Source organism: Miniopterus schreibersii (genome assembly GCF_964146895.1).
Source record: "Miniopterus schreibersii genome assembly, chromosome: 9".
Lineage (NCBI taxonomy): Eukaryota > Metazoa > Chordata > Mammalia > Chiroptera > Miniopteridae > Miniopterus > Miniopterus schreibersii.
In genome coordinates, this window is record NC_138118.1 from 36,086,796 (window position 1) to 36,112,446 (window position 25,651).

The following is a 25,651-nucleotide window of genomic DNA, read 5'->3' on the forward strand; positions in this document are numbered from 1 at the left end:
AAACTGATCTTTGGGTAGCTATGTTTCCTGTCACTGACCTAGAGTTTCTTTGTTGCAGAATTAAATTCATCTCCTTATTCATATTTGCCAGTGTGTGATGCCTATCCCACATCCCCTCCACACTTCGTTGGTCTTCAAGTGCTGCTGCTTCCCCTGTGTAGCCTGTCATATTTTCCCTTGAAGACAACGAAATCCATTTCTACTGTTTCTCCAACTGCTGAGCTTTTCTGTGAGACAACCCTGATAATCACAATATCTTGATATTAAAATGCAAATCCCTAACATTGGAAAATAAATGTTGCTTAATTTCCAATGAATTAAGTGTTCTGTGTCAAGACACATTTTTAAAAATATATATATCTTTATTGATTTCAGAGAGAGGAAGGGAGAGGGAGAGAGAGAAAGATAGAAACATCAATGATGAGATAGTCATTGATGGAGCCCACAACCCGGGCATGTGCCCTGACCGGGAATCGAACCACAGTCTCCTGGATCCTAGGTCGATGCTCAACCACTGAGTCATGCCTGGCTGGGCAAGACACATTTTAACTCCAAAATAGAATATTTATAATTTAAAAAATCTTGAGTTTTATTTTATTGGAAAACTGTCAAATTCCCTAACATTAGTCAAGCTAGAGAAATTGTGCAAAGGGCCCAAGGTGAGGTTGCTGACAGGGGCCAGAAATAACAAAGTGAAATTCAGCTGGGAAATCCAGTAGCTATTACCCTGGGGGAAAGTAAGAGCAAAGACTTCCAGTGATGAGATAACCCAGAAATCTGGCCTAGACAGAAAGAGTCTTAAGGGAGGTGGTGAGATGCCCCCCCAGCCCCAGGAGGAAATATGCTTTCTCCAAGGCGGGGCTGCACAGCTAATCAGCTGATATTTGTGCAGGTCAGAGGAGTTCCCTCTAGGAAGCTGGGTGTTTACTTGCCCACTGGGGGTGATGCAAATCTGCATCCTGATTGTGCTCATAACTTGTGAGTGGAATAAAAGGAGGCACCTGTTTCCTATTTTAGAGAGGAGCAGAGAAGTGCCCATGGTGGGTGCTAAGAAACAAGATACTACCTCCCTTTTTCAGCGTGCTTTTGTGGAATAAACCTGCTTTCAAATTCAGCAAGATTTCAAATTTTCTCCCCCATTCCTGTTTTTCCCTTTAAGTAAAGAATGTCATAGAATATCATTGCCCTGCTACCCACCCTGAGACGTCAGTATTTGCCAAGACCAGTCAGGTCCTTGTTCTCGTGGAGGACACACATCAGACACCTGGGCAGAGACGTCCACGACACTCCATAGCTGGTGTTCTGAGCCTACTAAAACACGTGGTATGCTGGGGAGACTCCGATGAAGTGATAAACTTTAGAATGAGCGGGGCAGGGCAGGGCAGGGCATGGCAGAGCAGACCTTGCTCAGAGGTGTCTTTAAAGTCAAGACCCAAATGACAAAAAGGAACCTGTCATGGGAAGATGCAAGGGAGAGCATTCCACTTACAGAGTAGAAATTTTGGGTTTTCTGTGGCCATGTCCAGGAGCAGAGAGAAAGTTAGTTTGATGGGCCGGTGAGGGGGTGAGATCGGGTTGGGGGTACCTTGTGGGCCAATGGGAAGCCAATGGAGTGAGTGCCATGAGTTGATTTTTATTTGAGGGATATCACTATAGCTGGTGTGTGGGAACTGTTATGAAGGGGCAGAGTGTAGACTTAGGGCGGTTACTCACTAGGCTGTTATAGTAGTAGCCCAGGTGGGAAATGGTCCCCTTCTCAGAAATTATAGCCAGCAGTAATGAGCCCTCTCTCTGTGCCACAAATTATGCCACTGGCTTTGCTCTTGAATTCATTAAACTTGCACAACATTATTTTGAGAGACGTCTTGAGTTTCCCCATTGACAGATGAGGAAACAGCCCTAGTAAGGCTAAGTTGTCCATTTTTATGTGGTTCAGAAATGGCTGAGCCAGTGTTTGAACCCACATAGTTTGGCTCCAGAGCTCAACTTCTTAACCACTGCCCGGAACTGCTGATTCTTCAAAATGGCAGTCCACATCTGTTCAGGGGCCTGGCCATGTGGGCAGTGGTTTAAGCTCACTAGGGGTGAGCTTGGGAACTCTATTGGAACCGGAATCAGGTGTTGGTGTTTAGTGTGATGGCAAGGGCTTGGAGGGCCCTTGGAGGGCAGGCTGACTGTCACTCAGGTCTCCAGACATCCATTAGTGGGTCCCAGAATGGAGGACACTGGTATGCCCGGTGCCACCTCTGCAGTCACTGTGCTCCAGGCGTTGCTACATGGGAGGGAAGGAGAAATTGCTTCTAAAGTAATACTCTCCTAAAGAATTGGAAGTTACGTATGACTTAATTATGGGGAGGCCTCCGGATTCTCTCTGTGCCCCTCTGTTTTGGGAGGATAAGTGTGTGGAGAAACAGTGCCAGGTGCTGGGCTAATGACCCCATTACATGATCTCATTTAGCTTTTGCAGAAACCCATTTGGCAACTGAATTAACTGGGCTCACAGTGCCAGTTTGAGTCTAGACTCCATGACCGAGGGTTTGGGAGCATGTGAGGGAGGTCTCATGTGCTTTGCTCTTCTACTTGTCTTGTTAAACTCTCCTCCCATCCCCCTTCAGTAACGAGCTTTCACATGTCACCAGGATAATACAGTATCTGGCCCCACCTAGACCTTTTCTGGGGACAGTGATCCCTCACCTGTCCCTCTCTGTGATATACAGGGCATAGGATGACCCTGCCCCACCCAGTGGAGGAAGTGGCAGGGATAGAGCACCCCCTTTATTTATAAGTATACTTGGAATGTTATTGGGGGGGTGGATAGAAGGAATACAAACACAGGCCTTTTTGCCCAAAGACATCTTGGTGTCCCGCTAATATGGGCAGGGTAGTTCCTGGTCTCAGGGCTTTGGTGTCTCAGATAAACTGAAAGAATCTTGGGGAGAAGCAGTTAGACATGATTAAGGGCCTGGAGGAATGATTTATGAGGAAAGGTGAAAAGGACTGAATATGAATAACAGGGATAGTGTAGTCTAAAGAGACACATGGCAACTCTCAACAAATAACTTAAGGCAGTGATTTCAACCAGTGTGATGAACGAATTTTTAAAAGATGCAGTACTTGACTGTTTTAGTCAGGGCACTGACCTCTTTTCCCTTAGATTGTCAAATAAAAAAATGACATCAACCAGCACAACAATAGTGTCTGGTGTGAATGAATAAAAATTATACCTATTTTTTTGTCAGATTGGCAAAAAGTTATAATATAGTTTTTGGTGTGCCACAGAATTTTAGTAATTAGTTTATGTGTGCCATGAGATGAAAAAGGCTAAAAATTGCTGACTTAAGGAAATAGATGCTAAGGAGAGATGAGACTGAGAAGACAGTCAAGGAGAAGACAGTGGGACCCCTTTCTCTCAGGGACCTGCATGTAGGACTGGTGTTTGCTGTAAAGAATAATGTGAGCTATCACACCCTGTCTGCATAACATGTTTCAGGGGACTTGATCTGACCTGAGATATATCTGGATCTGTTTATGAAGATACAAGTTGTAACAAAGCTCCCACTGTATTGGGAAAATAAGAAAAGTTAATATTGAGACTTTTAAGAGTGATTACAGATCCCCTGAGATATTTATAACTAGAAGAGTCTAAAAGTTGTGGAAAATTGTTACAAGGCATTTAGAGAGAGGAGAGGGATGGCTTCTTAGATATATTTATTGATTCCCCAACATTGACTTAGTGCCATACACAGGAGAAACAAAAAGTATGACCTTGGCTCTTGATTTTATATTTTGGGGAGTGTATGAAGTGACACATGAAAATAATTAAGAAACCTATCAACAAGTATGAAATAACAGGACCTGGGACTGGGGAGGGCAATTTCTGATTCCCAAGGGGTTTTTATAATAGAGCTCTGATTCCATGGCAAATTTAAATCCAGTATGAAATTTCTCCTAATTAACATTTCCCTTCTTCTTTCCAAATAGCAAATTTATGGACTCTAAGAAACTCACATAAGACATACACCAATGCTGTGTTTTCTTTCTGCTTGATTCATTCCAGCTGTTATTAACTTTCATGTCTGACTTTCATTAATTTATGAGGACTTCTGAACTGCAGTCTGAAATGCTCCCCTGAATTTAGACTTTTTGGGGGCAGATTTCACATTAGTTTATCATGACCTTTGCTAATATTTCAGCCAAGCATGTGAGTTTACTGCTGCCTCATAACCTTTCCAGGGCCCTCCAATGATGTGTGCTTGAATGCACTGTCCTGGCAGCTGGGGGGTGCACAGTTAGGCTTGGTCAATGCTCACTTCACTATGCTTCCCACCCCATTGATCAAACCTGAGCATCCTCAGCCTGTCTCTTTTGGCACATAGTTCCTGCCCTTAAAGTCTAATAAGCTCATAAGTAATAGGTTTTCTGGGTTTCCACAGGCCTGCCCTGTGATCTAAGGCAGGTAAAGTTTTGGCATTTTTGTGTACCATACAGGCTGCTGAAAATGCACTTTTCCTCTCTTCTCTGCTGATGGTTCTCAGTAACAAGGAACTGAGTCTGGGACATGAAACATTCAGGTGCAGTTTTTGGTCATTCACACTTGATTTTTCTTAAACATGACACCTTTTCATGCTTGGTTATTTGAACTTAATATCATATTGGTGGCCACATATTTTTACTGTTCGAGAGCACATCTGTCAGACTGCAGTACTGAAATAATCCAGTAACGATGGAGGCCAGTGGCCAGCACTTGGTACTGTCGACCCCACAGAGGAAATGAGTTTGGAGATTTACTTATATTTTCTTTTTGGAAATCTACTTCAGTAGGATATTCTAAAAAAAATTATTTCTTCTTGATACCAGTGTAGCCTTTTTCCTTTGCTGCCAGTCACCTACTATTAATTTTTAGATTTTTCTGAAATGTCTCTTTCATAATGAGCCACCAGGTTAGCATGACTCTAAGGCATGGATTTTTTTCCTGCTGCTTTCTGTCGTGAGGATTAAGATTGCAATTAGAAGTTCTATTAAACGGCTTGGTATTAGAGCTGTGATTGGCCCCTCTTCTAGAAGAGTCAAGATCCTACAGGGTAACGATGTGTGGAAGTGTGAGCTCTCCTGTCATGTGAATTCTTCCCGATACGAGTGTGTAGAGGAGGGGACTCACTGGAGTCAGAAGCTAGATTTGGTTTTAGGCTGGCTGAGAAGCTCTGCAGGCTGTGTTGTGTGATGATTGAGTTTTAGAATTAATGAACTTGTAGGCATCAGCAATACTGATTGTGGGTGTCATTTCCTTACTTGTCCTTACTTAACTAATAATATCTGAGACCAAGGTAAAATACTTATTTTGGAGTACTTGCTTTGTTTGAATGCCAACCTAGCTTTTGCAGAGAGCCAAGGTAGAAATGGAAACATTCTGAGAAGTTGGAGCTTTGGGGGCATAATCTGATGGCATAAGTAATGTTTTTCTGTTGTTACTGTTATTTGTATTTTTAAAGAACTTAATTCTTTAAAGTAAATATTCCTAACATTTTTTTTCTTTTAGAAGTTAATATCGAAGGATGGCCTTTTTGTGTTCTGAAATTGTAGGAGAGGATTTAGGCACGGGATGGGGGCATAGTGATATTTATAGAATTAAAGCAATTGATTCTTGGTAGGATGTTAAGTGAAGATTCTTGTGTTCTTTTAGAGCTCATTTTATTTTAAACACCTTTTTGAATCTGTTTCCAATCTCAGTTAAATGCTTTACAAAGTCAACCTGTTAGTGTTGGTTCATGTCTGCTAAGTGATGTCAGGTTTAGATGAACCATTAGAGCTAATGTTCTGAGGATGCCAAGATGGAATAAGTGAAGTGGTGAGCCTCCAATCCACTAGGAGTTCTAAAGGAATCTTACTAGGATTCCACCCGAGAGTAATATTCCAAACTGGGAAAGCTGAGGCATGTACAAGCAGAGTTCGCTCCTTGAAACTGATTTGTAAAAACAGATCAGGAAAAACAGATTTGTAAAAGCTGAACCTTTTTAAAAGTTATGTATATGGTGATTACTTGATTACTCCAAAATTCATTTGTTATTTTCCTTTAAAAGAGCCAGAAGGAAACCTTGAAATTCTCTTTATAATTTAACAGTTTCTTGTATGTCTATTAAAGTTATGAGTAACACACTCATTTCGACAGTTCATAAAGCGCACAGGAGTTAGGATGGAAAGCTAAAGTCGTTCCATCCATTCTTCCTGTTCCAGCCCCAGTACCAAGGATAATTTTCACTATTTCTGTTTTAGTTTTTATTTTTATAGAAAGTCCAGAATATGCTTATGTATTTGTTTCCTGACATATCAAGTCTAGATATTTTCACTCAATACAATTTATTGACTCTCCAATATGAGAGTTAACCTTCAATTTTCTAATACTGTGCCCTCCTCTTTCATTATTGATATTATGTTATTATTTGTCTAATGGTTATTTTTATAACTTCAAAGAATGTCTTAAACCTCTATAAGTTTTGATTTTTCAGTTTAAAAGATGAGGATATTAGGTCACCCTGCCCATTTCATCTTCTGGAGCCAAGTTTTTCTATTATAGTGTTAAAGTTGTTAATATCTCCATGGTATCTCACAATCAGCACTGCATCTGTTGTGTTTCTGTACAGAGGCTGACTCTAAAAGTTAAAAATCATTAAAACATCTGCATTCTGATGGCTGTGGAAATTTTTAGCATCAAACTAGAATGTTAAGATCACACTTCTTTGAGGGTCTAGTGTTTTAATTTCTAAATCATCTGATGGTGATGGGTCTGGCATTAAGAACAAGTGGTTTATCTGTTTTTACCCTTTCTTAATTGCTTACATACCTATTGAATTGCATTTTTGTAGTTGCTTTAGTTTTCCCTCTATTATTTGCCTTTATAATATTCTTATATTTTTTTCCTGCACTTCCCAACTATATTTTTTACACGTAAGGGAAAGCACCCATCTTCTTGGACATTTCATTCTCCCAAGCAGTCTGGATCAGGTGTCTTGGGACATCCCTTCACCATCATCCTGATTGGAATTTCTGGTTTCTGGATCTTAACTGACTTTGTCATTCTTAGTTTATCCTTTTATTTTATTGGAGTACATCAAGTAACTTTCCAACTTTGCCTTTGCTTTTGTTTGATAGTTTAGCTAGAACTCTAACTTCAAAAATTGCCCCCACCTGGAGGTCTTGGAAGGCATTGTTACATTTTCTGTTAACATGCGAAGTCATAGCCCGACCGGGCGTGGCTCAGCGGTTGAGCATTGACCCAGGATCCAGGCGATCGGGGTTCGATTCCCAGTCAGGGCACATGCCCAGCTTGTGGGCTCGATCAACGACTCTCTCATCATTGATGTTTTTCTCTCTCTTTCTCCTTTCCTCTCTCTGAGATCAATAAAGATATATTTTAAAAAAACAACAAAAAACAAAACAAACAAAAAACAACATGCAGTTATAGATAAGAAGTCTGACGTCCCTTTGATTTGAATTCCTTTTAGATGGTTTCTTTTTTTTTCCTCTGGAAACTTTTTATCCTTATTGGTCTGAAAGCAATAGGTATTTAAAATTTAATTTTATTTTCATTCATTTTGCTTATCACTTGGTGGACCATTCCAATCTGAAGATACATTCTTTGTCTCTGGGAATGAGGTTTTTTTGTTTTGTTTTTGTTTTTTGTAAATATGTTTTTATTGATTTTAGAGAGGGGAAGGGAGAGGGGGAAAGAGAGAGGGAAACATCAATGGTGAGAGAGGATCACTGATAGGCTGCCTCCTGCACTCCCCCTACTGGGGATGAAGCCTGTATCCGGGGCATGTGCCCTGACCTGACTGGGAATCGAACCATGACCTTCTGGTTCATGGGCCAACGCTCAACCCCAGAGCCATACCGGCCAGGCTCTGGGGATGTGTTTTGATCTATTATATTTTTAATCATTTTATCTGCCCTGGTTTCTCTGTTTTTTCTTTCTGAGACGCTGCTTCATTGAATATTAGGCCTCCTGGGTTGTTTCTCTGTGTCTCTTATTTTTTCTCTCATATTCTCTACTGTTTGCTTTTGGTTCTGTGTTCTAGGAAATTTCTTTGAATTCATTTTTCAGTGCTTTTAGTGATATTTTAATTTCACCAGTCATATTTTTAATTTTCAGTTTTAAAACTCATATGGCTCCCTTCTTTAGTGCCTTTTGTCTATAATACAGTTGACCCATGAACAATACAGGTGTTAGGGAAGCTGACCCCCCCACACACACCAAGTACAGTCAACAATTCATGTATACCTTTAGAATCACCTAAAACTTAACTACTTAATAGCCTGCTGTGGACTAGAAGCCTTACCAATAGCATAAACAGTCGATTAACACATGCTATACATGTATGGTATATGTATTATATACTGTATTTTTACAATAAAGTAAGTTAGGAAAGAAAATGTTACTAAGAAAATCATAAGGAAGAGAAAATATATTTACAGTATTTATTGGAAAAAACCTAGGTATAAGTGCATCCTCTGCAGTTCAAACACCAGTTGTTTAAGGGCCAACTGTATTTTCTCAAAACCCTTCAAAAGTTTCCTCCTGGCCATTTTTTTTCTTTTTTTTTTGGTCATTCTCATTTATATCCCTCCATCTCCTCATAAGCCTAGTGATCTTGGGTGTTCATTTATGTTAAAGCCATGGAGAAGGAGGCTGCCCTAGGTTTCCTTTGCTCAGCCCTATGTAATGAGGATTGCTTTTCTCAGAACGGGCATCCTAACAACATATATTTATTGGCAGGATTTCCTTTAGGGAAATAAGGTGGAGTCCTCCATATGCCAGGACGAGGATTGTTTGATTCTGGGTAGCAGCGTGAGCCAGCATGGCTCAGGCCCTGGTCAGGGATTACACCAACCTGTCAGACTGACACTGGAGGTGAGAGCTGGAATGGCTCACATGGTGAGTGCATTTGAATGAGAAACCTGGGGTGGGGAAAAGGTTCCAAAATCCCTGCCGAATTCACTTTTCCAGGGCATAATGATGTTGCTGTGCAGTGGGGCAGGAGACAGGCTACATGACTGGCACAGGTGCTCCATGTAAATATTTGCCCAGCCCAAGGCTTCTTGGGTGGACTTGGTTGACAACTCTTTCTTTGTCCGCTTAAAGGATAGTCTAGGCTGCTTCCTCTCCACATGTCTGAGTTATAATTCCAGTCTTAGCTACTTTGCACTTGCAGAAGTGGGTTAACATATTTTATTTATTTCGTTGACCAGACTGTCTGGGTTCAAATCCTGGTTCTGACACTTCTAACAGTGTGATTATGGGCAAATTATTTAGCCTTTCTGAGCCTCTGCTTTCTCATTTCTATAATGGGATAATAGCAGCACCTGCTTCATAGGCTTGTTTTTAGGATCGAATTATTTAATATAAATAAAGCTCTTAGAAATGCTTAGCACAAAATAAGTACTCAGTATATTTTCTTATTTTTGTTGGTATTTTGATCATTAATACAACATCTACTTCCATCTTTTTTATTTCAGAGAGGTCTGCAGAGGGACAGGTGAGAAACGTGTTGGCCCAGGTTGCCATCTTAAACTGGAAATGACGAATTAAATAGTTTGCATTTTTGGTATATTTCAGAAAGATCTAGAGTTAGTTAAACTTAGAATCCAGTCTCAACTCTGTTGCCTTCTCACAGTTTGACCTTGAGCAAGCACCTAACTCTGGTTTCTTCTTTAAAATGGGGGCAGTGATGGTGACCTCACAGGGGTAATAGGAACTAAATGAGAGAATGTGCTAAAACACCCAGCAAGTCAGCTTCCCTTCTGTGAATAATCCAAGCATTGTCACAGTTACTTTCATCACCCTGATGCTTTGCATGTAAGGAAGATACTTGCACACAAGGAGAATGTGACTTGTGCACTGTAATTTGCACATTTAGGATCTCTTTTGATGCTACTTAATGCTGCTTTATAATTTTCTTTACTTTTAGCTTTTAGAATATATATATATATATATATATATATATATATATATATATATATTTAAATATATCTTTATTGATTTCAGAGAGAGGAAGAGAGAGGTAGAGAGAGATAGAAACATCAGTGATGAGAGAGTCATTGATCGCCCCCAACTGGGGATCGAGCCCACAACCTGGGCATATGCCCTGACCGGAAATCGAACCATGATTGCCTGGATCCTAGGTCGACGCTCAACCGCTGAGCCATGCCCCGCTGGGCTAGAATACATTTTGTTCACTTTATAATTTTATAAATTTGAGAAGCTTTGAAAATAATAGAATTTAACCCTAAGAACTGGGAAAAGCCCTAACTGGGTAAAAACTAGGTATGGTAATTGTGTTGTATTTTATGGAATAACGTACAAAGACTATGTAGTAAAACTTCCCAAAAGCAACTACCAGCTCAGCCAAAAAGTCTTTACTGCTTCCTGCTGGAAGAGCTAGTCATTCATTTCTGGAGAAAAGTTTCCCCTAGTTTATTATTTTTTAGTCCAAGTGTACTTTTTAGAAAAGCAACTAATTTGATGGTTTAGTAGAAATTGAAATTAAATAGTTCAACTCTGGCTATTGTCATAACAAACAATTAAAATGGATGATATTGTCAAATATGTCTTAAATTGAGTGCCCATTTACTACAGACTTGCTGCATGGGAAAGTTTTTCTCCTAACATCTATGTATGTGTTCCTATATGTGTCTCTTTTTTTGTTTTTAGTTTTATTTCTTTTTTCATATTAGGTCTATTTTAAGGAAATTGGCTAATAGACTATTTTAATTTTATTTTTTAATATAGTTTACTTTAATACCACTGCACTGTTAAAAATTACAAACTTGAAGAAATCAGTAATATTGTAGAAGACATATGTTGTTTTTAAATTAGAAAGTTGTTTTCATCCTTTCTCAAGTATTATTTAGGGTTTAAAGATTTTAAGTTGGTGCTATGTTGAATATTTAGACTGTTCCATTTTGGAAATTGGCTGTGTTTAAGAGATGGGCATAGTGAAATGTGGGGATGCACATGTGCTGTATAGAAGTTACCATAGTCTGCAAACAGTTTTACAAGTCAGATCTCGTTGAGTAGAGGGAGCTGAGTAGATTTATGAGCTTTAAATATACTCTGCCCACCTCACATGAAGTAAATGTCAGTGTGTTCCTTTTAAAAATCATACATCCCTGAAGAATGTGTAATAGGCTGTAATGTCAGAGAGAAACATCTTTATCCCAGCCAGCTTGGACATAAGAGCATGAGTCAGTTTGTCTGCTCAGAGCCTGGGAACAGTGGTCTACCTCTTGAAGGGCCCCTTGGGCCCAAGTTGAAAAGGCTTCTTACTAGGGTTGTCTGCAATCGCAAACAGTGTCAGAAGTGGGAAAATAGACTGTCCATCAGAGAACAAGACCGTGTGGTTGAAAGCTGGTGAAAAATTGAAAAGCTAAAAATCCAAACTGAAAGAGCTGGAATAGGCCCAGCATTGGTGAGGCCACACAGAGTTTGTGTGGGGATATACGGAGACGTGGTTCGAGCAAAGGCTGACTCTGGACTGATCCTCATCATTCTATTGTTTTGTGTTTTTTCTGTGGGATCCTTACTCTTTTGGGGGTGGGGAAAGTCCTCTAAGCGAGAATTAAGAAGGCTACAGCTTCCTAGCCCTTCTGGCTGAACTTTTACCCTTTCTGAATGAATGGGTTTTGTTGCCCAGACCCAAACACAGACCAGAAGAAAGCTGTAGTGGCAGTTACAGAATTGTGGCAGTTACAGAATTATTTCGTGTGAAGTATATTAATCAAGTTCCATAGGATCATCTCTGTGTTTTTAAGTTATCACAGATATGCAGCTTTCAGATCTTAGCTCCCAGCGCCATTGAGCCCCACTGAAAAGCTTCACCACATAAATGTGGTCTAGTTATACTCTCAAAAATAAAAGCCTTGTCTCCTGAGGTCTGCTTCATATTACGGGTGGAGTATAATCCTTAACATTGTTTTTCTTTGCCTTCAAATGGCTGGGGACAGTGAGTCAGAAGTGAGAACTCCCTTTGTTTCATGTCCTGTGCATGGCAGGGAAAGAATGTAGTAGGGCAGAAAATGAAGAAAGACATAAAAGGATCTGAGCTCAAGGAGGTCAGATCCATCAGAGGCTTAGCATTGCTTTCAAAGATGCCTGGGACAGGTGGCAGTTCAAGACAATCACAGCAGCAGCACCCGCTGGAACTGAGATAAGGGATTTCTGCAGCAGCCTGCTATCTGGTGCCCCTTGGCTTTGATGTAACTGTGTTAGCAAGACTTTGGGGAGCAGGTGACTGCCTTCCTCTGCAATAGGCTGCTGTTGCTCAGTCTTGTAAAGTCTCATTACAGTGTTCCTTGAGGATTAATCCTCTTTAAGGTTTACATAGCATGGTTTTGTCCAAAGGCCCAGCCAAAGACTGTGGTGCCACCTGTAAAAGGCACCATGGCAGTTGCTCTCCCTCTTCCCTCTCCAGGTTGCTGATATTTAAGCAGCAAACCTTCAGTGCCCTTTGCTTCACTTTCTTGTGATGGCTGAGTTTTTGTCCCACTATAGCAAACCTTTAGCACTAAATTGTCTGCTTCTATTACTCATTCATCCTACCCTTCAGAAGTTTTTAATATATATATTTTTTACTCTACTCCTTGTCAACCCTATTTTGTTTTAGAAAGAGTAATGATGCTGCTTGGCTGTAGAATGGGTTGGTGAGTTCTTTTAACCCATTACCCTTAAGAACACAGTTTGTAAGAAAGATTCCACAGATCGCCAAGGAAGACATCTGTGTGCATTAATTGCATATTTTTGGAGTACTTATTTTAAAAATAGACTCTTTCAATGAACAAACCAGTTTTATTAGTCTTGCTGTTTTAAGTAATCCTGGTAGATAAAGAGAAGCTGCAGATTTTATATCTGCCTTGTTTGATACTACAGCAACAACTAAACAAAACTATCTCCTGAATTTCAGAAATAAACTTTGTCCTGATGCTTTAAATTCTTGGTTGAACAAAGCATTTCATAGACTCTAAAGCATTATTTGAAGGGGCAAGTGGGAGCTTTGAGGCATGCCTTTGAAGAAGCAAATGAAGGTGTGGTTTTTGGCCCTTTGCAGCTTCCTTTACCTGGGGACAGGGGCAGTTCTGGGAATTAATAGTGGGATGTGGTTCCTTAGTCAGTGGTTCAGGGTAACTTTTTTTGTCAGTGACTGAAAGGAGTTAACATCCCACTAACTGCCTTTATGCAGCATCTCTGGTGTCAGTCTAGTTCTTCACAGGAGGGTCCTTGGATTGAAACAGTCACCATAACTGGTCATCGCTCCCAGAGTAAGTGTTTTCCACATGTTAATTTTGTGCAGATTGGACTGAAAATTTGAAATAATTTTTAAAATAACAACAGAAGCAAGCCAAGCCCCAGCAGTCAGTTTGGTGAAGGAAGAGAATGTTGTCATTTGGACCACCAGACAACATAGGGATAAGCATGTGCTTTAAGCTTTAAACTTCTGCAAGGGATTGTTTTGTTGTATGTTTACGTTAATTGAATATACTTAGTTATCAAAAGGAAAATCACCCCCCAAGATAGTGGTTTTTTGTAGATGACTTTCTTCCCCTCACAAGTGAGTGTTTAATGGAAGGTGAGACAGTGGGAAGTTAACAGAGAATGATGACTTGTGGTTTTCAGGGCCTTGCCTCTGAGGGTGACCCTTGAAACTGTAGCCTCAGAACTAGCCATGTGGTGCTTGCTTAGCCTGGCCTTCACCCCAGACATCCTGAATTAGAATCTTTGGGAACTGAGTTTGGGATCCTATGATTTAACAAGTTTTTGTACAATACAGTGTGAGAACCACTGCTTTAAAAATTAAAGTTCAGATGTTGATCTCAATTTCTTTAAATTTCCAATTGGTAAACACTTAGATTTTTTGTCTTGAAAAGACCCTGTAAATTTGCTCACCAGATTATTATGCATTATATTCCTATTTGAATTACACTTTATTGTTGATAGTTGCTTAAATATAAATTTGAATAATTATGAAATCAACTTTCTTTATATGGTAAAAGTCAGATAACAAATTATTTGATACTACAGATAATTTTTATTTATTATTTCTCATGTATTGTGCCTAAATTGAATTAGCAACAGTCAGTAAGGATAATTCGTACAATTGTTTTGTGTATCTGAATTTCTGTTTAGGGAATAGAAATATAAACCTTTGTATGCATTTTATTGTATATGTATTTGGATGTATGTTATCAAAAAACACACAGACCTTCCTAAATATGAAAATACTGTCATTTGCTAGAATAGCCACCACATTTATGAATTATTTTTCTGTTGTTTCTTTTTGATCAAGACTTTTCATTTGTTTTAAAGTAAGTTCTTAATTCTGAGATTACCAGATTCAGGATGTAGAAATGTTGATTGAGCTTGATTATCTCCAGAAATGGGAAAATACAGGCATGGTTGGTGAAAAAGTTGGTCTGTTCTGTCCAGTGACCCCATCAAAATGGAAACTGTTAATTGAAGGCTGAATAATGCATACTCTAGTCATTTATATTTAAAATAAATGCCACAATGGGCTTTCCAATAGATTTTCCTTCATATAAATGTGGACATTTTGTTAACATTTGTAATAAACACATCAGAACAGTAGACGTGTGAAATAAGGAGTTTGGAATAGTTCTAGTTTAGTGTTTAATATCCAGATTTATCCATTTGCCCATTTTGGTTGTAAAGTCATGGTTGTTCTAGTACAAATTTCCTCTTCAGTCATTTTTCTCCCTGCTGCATGTTTCTACTAAAGGAAAGATGGGTATTGATGATATGGTGGCTTGGAGGAAAATAAGGTATGATTTTGGAATCAGAAAGAAAGGATTCAGTTTTCAGCCATTTGCTTGCTGAGGTGTCTTATATAAGTCACTTAATATCTCAGTTTTCTTATTGAAACCAAATACCTACTTTAGAAGCTGGTGTGAGGGATGGAGCAGGCCTGCGAGACCTTATTGGTGTGAAGCATCTACCATTCTTAAGTGATTTAAATTTGTACATGATGACTATAGTTAACACTGCTATGTGATATATGAGAGTAAATCCTGAAAGTTTTCATCACAAGGAAGAAAATTGTTTTGTGACTATATGAAGAGATAGATGTTAATAATCATTTCACAATGTATGTATGTCAGGTCATCATGCAGTACACCTTAAACTTATACAGAACTGTATGTCAATTATATCTTAGTAAAACTTAAAAAAACAAAAAAGAACACGTTAGTTTTCTGCCCCAGCAGTATTTCTTTTGGCTGGTTTGGTCATATGTACAGACCTTGTGCTTTTTTCCTCCAATAAAAATAATAGAAAACCTGATTTTATGTGACCAGGAGGTGATGGTTTTATGACTAGAAAAAGTATGTAAAAGCCAGGACTTTCTCTATAAAATATTTTAAGTTTAAAAAAAAGAGACACTAATGGTATTTTTGTTTGGCTTATTTTTAATCTGATAGCATTTTCATTTTGAAATTTTTTTGATGTCACTTAATTTCTTGTCTTCATGTCATGACATTGGAGAGAATTTGCTGTGCTCAGCTTTAAAGATGCAGATGCCCATGTGTAGGATACACGGCCACATCAGGGGGCTGCCCTCTCTGTTACTGGCCTCATCAACCATACACATCATGTGACTGCTCGGGACCTCTTCATTTTAAGACATGGGACATATTAATTGCAAATGCTAAAATTCAGTAAATCTTAGTTGCCCTTCTGAGTTTTCAGCCTCAGGGAAAAGAAGAGGAACCCACATGCCTCTGTTGTTGTGTTCTTATTTGACTCTAATGATCAGAATTGTAAAAGGGCCACAGCTAGTATTCAGTGAGTGCCTACTGTATATCATGTGTTGCCCAGGTGTTCACGCCCACCTAAGTGTGGGTGACTGTTGGTGAAGGAAGAAGAAGTAGAAATATGGGGATAGTGCAGCTCTTAAAACAGCAAACATGGAAACCGGAAGCTCTCAGGAAGTTCTCATTCCTGGATCTGTGTGCCCATCCAAATCCTTCAGGTGGAAGGAAAGGCAAGAGGGGCCTTGGAAATCTTATATGGAGGCTGTATCAACCATGTATGTAAGTGAGTGGCAATTGACATTTGTTGGCGAAAGTAACAGACACTGGTATTTTATTTCTGTGTGAGGAAAGAAGAAAAAATGCAATCTGGTTGTTATTATTTGCTATTTTTTTGTTTTTTGTTTTCGTACTTCCTATCTTTACTGCTCTGAACTTGTGTCCATCTACCTGCTAATCAGTGGTTCTCAGTGTGTGATCCCTGGGACCAGCATCATCTCCATCCTGGGGAACTTGTTAGAAATGCAGATTCTGGGTCCCAGCAATCCATTTTACCAAGTTCTCTAGGTGAGGTTGACGCAGCTAAAGTTTGAGAAACAAGTATCTTGTGGAATGATTTGGGTCCATCATAAGAATGGGAACCCAGAAACAGGCTGTAAGCAAATTTGGGAGGGGGAAGGAGTATCACCTGTCTGGTTTCTTCTAACTTTCTCTGGCCAAATTAAAACCCAGAATAACTGGTGGGAGGGAAATTCAGAGATGCGAGCCAGTGAACATAGTGTCTCTTTTTTTCTTGTTTGGTTAAGTCCCTCCCTTATTAATCTGTTATTTTCAGAGCCTGAGTTGTATATCTTTTGAACTTGTGCCTGTTTAGCACTCAGGTTTGCAAGCTGCAATGCAAGAACAATAACAGAAATTCTGTAGGAGAAATTGGAAATTGTTTATCCTCCAATTATGAATTCATGGAACCTTATGAATTGAAAAAATAAAGTTAGTATTTACAGGATTAAGTCAGAACACCAGATACAGAGACTGTGCTTGAACTCCAAGTTAAGTAAAGGACAATAGCCACTGAGCCAGTGTGTCCCATTTCAGTTTCTTCCTTACATTCTTTGAAATACAGTTTTGGCTTCTTAATTTAAAGAAATGAAAAAAATCCAGACACTTATTTTTCTACGAGGCATCAAGGAGAGAGAGTAATAAACAGTACCTGGCTGATGTATTTTAATAAATACTGGTTTACTGCATGCCACAACAGAGAGCAAACACATGCAATTACTTGCAAATTTCTTCAGTGTTTGTGCTTATAAATCTCTGCCTAAACCTTCCCAGCTGGGAGCTCAGTTAGTCTTTCTGCTGTGGAACCAGGGCTTTGTTCTGTTCAGCTTCAGCATGGTCTGGAATAATTCAGAAACATATTAGAGAGATTGCTGCTCCCAAAAGGCATAAGGAAATAACCTTCATTCTCGGCCTTAGGGAAATCAGCCAATCAGAGTTCAGGCAGATTTCTCGATTAAACAAAGAACTAACTGTGCACAAATTGCACCTTAACAATTTGTAAGGAGTCCACCTTAGAAATGTCTTACAGATGGAAAGCTGATATTTTTTAATCAGGGCAGTGGGGCTGCTAAATTCAAAATGTCACCAGCATTTTTCCCACTGCTCAACAATTAGTATCCCCCAAATTAAATTTAAAGTTGCATTCATAAGCAGTCTTCAGCTTTGGATCCACTGCCCTGGGCTGTCAAACACAGATGGAAACAACTCTCTCCATGCGAAGATTCAGGGTGTGTGTGTGCGTGTCTGTGAGTGTGTCTGTGTGTCTGTGAGTGTGTATGGATGACTCAATTCATCTGGAACACATCCCAGGGAGCTTTGGACTGTCAGTTTCTATTTCAGCAAATTTCATTGGGAACCAAAAAGGGGGTAGAAAGTTATTGCATTTAATGTTGTTGTGCCTTTTTGTGCTCTTAGTCAAATTGTTAGAATTCAAATTGAGGCCACTGTATTGCTGTGGAACATTGTTTAGGATAGTTTTTTTGGGAAATATTTAGAAGATTTCTGTTTATTTTAAGAGATGCTCATGCCAAACCACCCCCCTTATGACATTTTTAGGAAAATGACTGTTTTTGGATGGGAAATCTGGGCATATTGGAAGCTGTGTCAGTTCTGTAGTCATCCTACTTGCAGGTTTTTGTGCCTTACTGCAGCAAAGAGACCCATGTTAGCTAAAAACTAACAGTCACTCCTAAGCCATAATGCTTACAGCAAGAACCTCCCCAACCCCTGCACTGAATTGCAGAAGAGGGCAAACTTTAGGTTAGGTTTCATGACCTTACCCAGACCCTGATTAGACAGCCCCACTAACCAAGGAGAACCACCAAGGATGCTAATCAGTGTGGTTCACCTGATTCAGAGTTTTGAGTTCTTTTTGTGTAAAAAGAAACTATACAGCCCATTGGTCCCATGGGAACTCTTGAGATTCCTCATGTGAATCAAAAAGCAGTCTGAGAAGAACACTTTGAGTTTGGATTCTTCCTGATTTAAAAATGTTTTTCCTCAAATGTGCTTTTTGGTTTTCTTTTGTTTACAGTGCCAGGGGTGGCACTGCCAAGGGCCATTTGGATATTTATAACATCATTCATGGGCCATACAAAATTATCAACTTAAAAATTAGCTATGAAAAAGGCTCCTAGATTTATTGAATTTAGAGTCCCTCTTGCAGTTGCCTTGGCAGGGACAGATCAAACAATTTTGCAGCTATATCGGGCCCGCGGGCCAGCTGTCTGGTGCCCCCCTCCCGACATACACATGCACTCATTGGACAGATACATCAACAAGGTCCCTTTCCTTAATAAAAGCCTGAAGGAAAGATGCCTCCACAGAAGTCTGAATTCCTGGGTACAAAGGGAAGTTTCCATTTCATAGGCTGGCACATGTGGCTGGTCCCTCCACTGCTCCTCTCTGAGTCCCTCTCTTCTCCCGGAGAGAAGCTGATAGATAGCAGCCTGGCCTGTCTTGTGCCTTTTTGGGGTTTCTTTGAGAGAGCTGATTGAGAAACCCTTGCTACACTGTGAAAGGGGGTTGGTCACAAGTTGGTTTTGGATGTTAGTCTTCTTTTCAGAGTTTTGGGACACTTTCAGAATGCTGGTTTTGCAGTTTTTATTTCAAAGCAGTGGTTAGTTTGGTTCGGATCCGTGTCTACCCTACTCAACTTCGGAGTCCTAAGACAGTGACGACTGTCATTTCATGTTTACAATATCAAACTTGAGTAGGTTAAACTGGTGGGAACTTCACTGTGGAACTCAGAAGTGCTGGGACCTGTGGGTCAGGTTGGGGAGTAGCTGTGGGTGAAGGTTCAGGAATATGTGGCCTGTGTATATTTAAGCTCTGTGGAATTACAGGGCCCATTTTAAGTCATGTCTCTGTCAGTTCCTGGCTCTGTCATCTTGGACGATTGATTAGTTTCCTGTAAACTTCAGGTTCATCACCTGGAAATTGAGAAAAAGTGTATTGTCCTGCATACCTTCTGTGAGGAGTCAAATGAGATGACGAATGTAAAACCCCCCTAGTCCTTGGGCTCCATGAGTCAACACTACTGGCAGTAAAAGCTATTTTGGAGATAATTTACAAATGAAAAAACTTAAAAAAAAAAAAAAGTGAAAAAAAACCTTTGAATGAATCTCATTAAGAATATTAAACTTTTGGAGGAATGAGAATATCTCTTTTCAGATTATACAGAAGTACTTTTACCAGAAGTACTTTTATGTAACTGGCAACTTCAGCCTGAAACATCATTTGTTTTATTCTCCAGCAAAATTAGACGTTAAACAAGTCAAAACTCTTTTCTATACTGAGTCCTGGTCTTTTTTAAAGCATAAGATTCAGATGGCTTCTCTCCTGCATCCATTCCATTGAGTCTATTCTCAACCCCTCAGATGGGAAAGCATTCTTATTTTTCTTAAAACTGAGTTGCAACTAGTAGTGTTGCTATCAGACTTACTAAAAGGTATTTGGTACTTGGTACTGCAACATGTAAAACTATCTGTCAGAGAGCTGACAGCATTATAAATAAAGGATCCAGCCATATAAGGGTGCACCTATGTGCTGGGAGAGAAAACATTGCTTAAAAAGGCATTCCTGGAATCAGAAGGCCCTTCCTTTGGCCATCCTCTCCTTTCTACGCTAGTTGCCTTTCTTCTCTCTTCTCCCTCCTGTCCTTCTGACCACCATATTGAGTGCAACCTGAGTAATCCATATTTCTTACCACAGTGATTTTTAAATGCCAACACCAAAAATTAGTATTGGATGAAAGACCTGGGACTCTCCAAAATAGGGAACTCTGGTTGGTTGGTTGAGCATCACCCACAATTGAAAATGTGTATCTGCATGTTGAAGCCTTTTACTCACCTCTAGATGAAAACCACTTTTTAGTTTACAGTGACATTTGTCTGTGGGTAGCCTAACATTCCTCAGGGTGAGCGCCTTGGTAACTTCATAGACTGGTGAGAATTTCTATAAATTGCTAAAATGGAAGAGACTTAAACGTGGCACAGTCAGTGTTGTGAGAGCATGGTTGAACTCTTATTAAACTGAAAGGGATGTAGCTTTAACTACCTGTTAGTGTTTTGATATGATTTGTATTAATATTCCTGAAGACATATGGCAAGATGACTTACATAACAGACAAGAAACCTAATTCAGTTTGAAGAATGCTTTGGCCAGTCAGTTAGCCTGTGCAGCCTTCCCTTCCTTTCAAGAGATCTATCTAGCATTTTAAAAATTGTTTTTATAATAAAGCAAATGGGTAAATTTTATGAATAGGTTAAAAAAGGTCCTGGGAGGAGAAACAAGATGGCAGCATAGGTAACCCTGGTCCCCACTGCCTCCCACGACCACATCAAAATTACAACTAAAATACAGAACAACCATCACTCAGAATATCCTGAAATCTAGCTGAACAGAGGCCCTACAATGAGGGAACTGAAAGAGCAACAAACTGGTAGGAGGGGCGGAGACATGGGTACATCTGGGCTAAATCCTGGAGATGCAGCCACGGGCCCACACTCGGTTCTGTGGTTTAAACCTGGGAGGGATATCTCAGCAGTGGAGGTTTCCCGGAGGAGTGAGGGGTCCCTGCCCCAAATCAGGCCCCTCAGCCCAGGGCTCCAGGGCCAGGAAGAGAAGTCCCTACAACTTCGGGCTGTAAAAACCTGAGTGAGGGGAGGCTGCAGAAGTCCTGGGCTTTCCTCTTAAAGGGCTGACGCACAGACTCACTCAGATGTGCTCCCTCTGAGCTCTAGTACTGGGCAGCAGCTAGAAAGGAAACTGGGAGAGTTGGGGAGGAACTAACTTGCCTCAAATTGGGGTGAAAGTGGCGGGGCAGCTTTTTCCCACAGAGAAGAGCTGGCAGAGGCCATTGCTCCTTTAGCAAGCCCTCCCTGCACAGAGCCAGCAGGCAGGCACTATATTTGAATCTCCAGCACCTGACTCACACCTTTGGCCCCTTCTGGTGATTCCTGGGGACCCCTCCCCTCCCTACTTGCAAGCTCATCCAAGCCATTTTCAGTGGGTTTTCTATGCATTTGGCCTCTCGCGCCTTATGCTTAGGACTTTCCTAAAATCTCTTAAACAAGCAGCAACGTGCCCCCTATATCTTGATAAGTGGCCCCAGGCCCGGCACTAGTGGCAGCCTGCATTGGTTCATAGCTTGGCCTCTCCTGGACAATACTGAGCCCAGCACAAGCAGCAGCCAACTATGGTTTGCTGTGTAGCTCATGCTGGATGGCCCTGGGCAAGGCACTGACAGAGGCTGACTTTGCACCTCTTGGGAGGCCCCAGAGACAGTACACCTAGTGGCCAGACTCGACCATGCTGGATTACAACCCTACCATATCTACGAGTGACACACTCAAGGGGCACACATAGTGAACACCAAAGCTCCATTGAAGTAAATCCTGCTCCATAGGGGTGTCTCCATCACAGCAGCTCTTTTGCTGTAGTTGCAACTGGTCCTCACAGCTGATTGGCCTGGGGGTCAATTCCTCCCAGTAACAACAACAGCAACCAAGGCTCAACTACAACAGGACAGTGCACATAGCCCACACAGGGGAACACCTACAAGGTCCAGCTCAGGTGACTGGGGAGGCTGAGCCACTGGGCCCTACAGGACACCTACTGCACAAAGCCACTCTACAAATTTCAGGAGATATAGCAGCACTGCCTAATACATAGAAACAAACACGTGGAAGCAGCTAAAATGTGGAGGTAAAGAAACATGTCACAAAGGAAAGAACAGAAGAAATCTCCAGAAAAGGAACTAAATGAAATAGAACCAAGCAAACTACTAGATACAGAGTTCAGAATAATGATTATAAGGATGCTTAAGGATAATAGTAAGACTATTACAAAAACAAGTGAGACCACTGATGACTTAATAAAGTACCAATCAGAAATTAAGGCTACACGAACTAAAATGAAGAATAATTTACAGGGAATCAACAGTAGAGTAGAGGACGCTGAGAATCAAATCAGTAATTTGGAATATGAGGAAATAAAACACACTCAAACAGAAGAGCAAAAAGAAAAAAGAAAACAGAAATATGAAAACAGTGTAAGGAGCCTCTGGGACATGTTAAAGCGGCCCAACATTTGTATTATTGGGGTTCCAGAAGGAGAAGAAAGAGCAAGAAAGTGAAAACATATTTGAGAAAATAATTACAGAAAACTTCCTCTACCTGGGGAAAGAAATAGACTTACAATTCCAGGTAGCACAGAGAGTCCCAAACAAGAGGAACCCAAAGAGGCCTACACCAAGACACATCATAATTAAAATGCCAAAGATTAAAGTCAAGGAGAAAATCTTAAAAGCAGCAAGAAAAAAGCAGTTAGTTACCTACAAGGGAGTACTCATATGACTGTCAGCTGATTTCTCAATAGAAACCTTGCAGGCCAGAAGGGAGTGTCAAGAAATATTCAAAGTGATGAAACAGAATAACAGACAACCAAGATTACTCTACCCAGCAAAGCTATCATTTAGAACTGAAAGTCAGATAAAGAGTTTCTCAGACAAGGAAAAGCTAAAGGAGTTCATTACAAGAAGACCAGCACTACAGGAAATGTTGAAGGGTCTTCTCTAAGAAGAAGCTAATGAACAAAAGAATCTGACAAACGAAATAGATCCAGAGACATTGACGCATGCAACAGACAATCATATTTCAGAGGGAAGAGCAAGGGGGGTGGAGAGTGGGAAGAGATTAACCAAAGAAGTTACATGCATATATGCATAGCCCATGGACACAGATGATAACAGGGTTAAGGCCTGGGAGGGTGTGGAAGCAAGGTGGAGGTGGTCAATTGGGGAGAAAAACGGGACACCTTTAATACTTTCATCAATAAAGATAAATTAAAAATATAAAAATAAAAAAGTGAAAAGAATCTCTGTGGAGAAAAAAAAAGATTCTGACATATTTAGAATGGGAATAGAAAGACTTCAGTTTAATTCAGTTCTTTGCAAAGCTAAAACTTGGAACAATATCCTGGGTTTTTATGAAACTGTTCAATTTATTTATTTATTCAGCTAGTTTCAAAGGCTCAGAATTTCTTACTATCAGTGTGGTTTACAAGTTGTTCATCTTGCACTTCCCTTGTTTCCTTCATGCATATTAATCAACACTTTTGGTCATACCAAGTTAATCCCCGTAAGCTCATGTGTTGCTTTTTAATATAGTCTTAGAGGTTTTAATTGTGCGCTTAAATAGAGGACCTATTCCTGAAGGTGGATCACATAGAAGCAGCTCCTCTCATTTGAACCTGAGTTTTTTGTACATGTGACATATGTGAGACCTTATGGTTTCCATCAAGGCAGGTTTTACAGAAATTTGTGTTAAAGAAAAGGATTTCTTTTCTTTCCTTTTTTAAATTAAATTAAATTTATTGGTGTAACGTTGAAAGGATGGAAAGGATTTTGTTTTTCCACCTTGTTGCTTTCGAAAAATTTCAAAACAATTTTTACGTGTTTAGAAATATCAACAGTGGTCACCTCTGTGCTGGGGCTGTGCTGTCAGTGGAAGACTGTTCATTGATCGTGCTTTCTTCCTCAGAATTTTTGAAGGAAAACCCAAAACAGCCCACAACAATCTTTATTTCAGTCCTGTGTTTAATGTAGTCGTGAGTAGGTATGACAGATATTAGTACTTGCCACCAACCCAAAATTATATGATGTGCAATGTAAATAAAAACCTCTGTGCCACATCCTTTCCACTGTCAGGTGGTATAAGAAATAATTCAGGGCATAAAACTTCTAACATTTAACTTTGACCACCATAAAATGACTCACCATAAAATTCCTCACTGTTCACTAAGGAATTGAACCCAAGCAACTTAACTGTGTATTTGCATTTACAAGATTGGTTCCCTGGGACACTTCCGGGTAGCTGGGTGCAGGACCTTTTTATTACATGTGCTCAGTAGCAGTCAGAGGCCTGATGGAGTTCATGCACCATCTCCATCTCCTTCACCTGAGCTATCAGGTGCATGGAAGAAAAAGAGAGAAGCATTATATAGCATTGTCTTTGGAGGAATGAAAATGCAGGATAGTTGGAAGTTTATAAAATGTAGGAAAAGTATTTGGGACCCAGTTGAGAAAAGGGGCATGCATTTTTATCTTAAACACTTTTCCCCCCATTCTCTCTTCTGTATTTCATCATTATTGAAACATCCTATGTTCTTTTCTTAAATTATGCCTCTCTCCAGCATACATACATGTATGCACATCTACACTGATAGATTTCTGAAGAGTTAATACCATTCAGGCAAGAGCCTCTGGCTGAAACATGACTGTAGGTTTCTTGGGCCTTCACTTCACAGTATAGATGTGTCCCATAGAGATGGTTGAGGGACACCTTCTTCCTCAGACCTATTTGCCCTAATGATCAATTCAATCCTACACACATACTTGCAATAAAGAAAGCATTTTCATATTTCTTATTCATCACACTGCATACCCATTATTCTTCAGGCTCCTTTTTTTTTTTTTTTTTTACTGGCTGTCTCTTCTCTCCTGTCCAGGCTGGGTTGCATGGACTCAGTTTCCTCATCTCTAAACTGGAGATGACAGTAGTATCTTCTTCATAGGGTTAACATGTTTCTAGCCCTTAGACTCTTCTGGCATTCAAGAAATGTCAGGCATCATTCTTCTTCATTATTATTACTTGAAAGAATGTTAGACAGTTAAAATTACTAGGTTATATAACCTAATAAAGCTAACTGGTCACTAAGGAATTGAACCCAAGACTTTATGTGCCTCAACAACTGACGTACCCTGGTTGACTTCCTTGCCTATGACAATAGTAGGCACAGTTTCCTAGTGCTCAGTTATATGTGGTGAGGCATAATCCATATGGAGAAAAAAGGCTTGGTTTCCAGAAAAGGTTCATATCTTCATACATGCCAGATGAAATACCAGTCATGCTGAAGGTAGTGGGGTAGTTTCTTCAGTGTTTGTGGTACTGTCAGGCTCTAGAACACCTTCTCCTCTATAGGCTCTGCTGTCATCCATGGTGGCCTCACTTTCCCTTGTCCTCTCAGGCTCATATTTCCTGCTCTCTGAGGCATTACACACTGGAACTAGTACTAGGATGGCCATGCTGTGCATGTTACCATTACATTTTCCATACTGGTGTATACCTGTGGTTTACCCATTTTGCCCATAATGCTGGCAATCACATTTCACACTGTGTTCAGACCTCAAACCCAGACCACTTGCTGCCTGCTCTTTTTCCTGGACTCGAGAGTGTGAGCTGATGAAAAAGCACATCTTGAGGAACTGGGCCAGTGGAAA

At 40.1% G+C, this 25,651-nt stretch overlaps 1 protein-coding gene across 7 annotated transcripts in view; it reads left to right on the top strand.

Annotated features, from left to right (window-relative positions):
- The window catches only part of GLI3 (GLI family zinc finger 3), a 311,030-nt gene that overhangs the window by 106,464 nt on the left and 178,915 nt on the right, over positions 1 to 25,651 (top strand). The gene's annotated exons all lie outside the window — the stretch shown is intronic.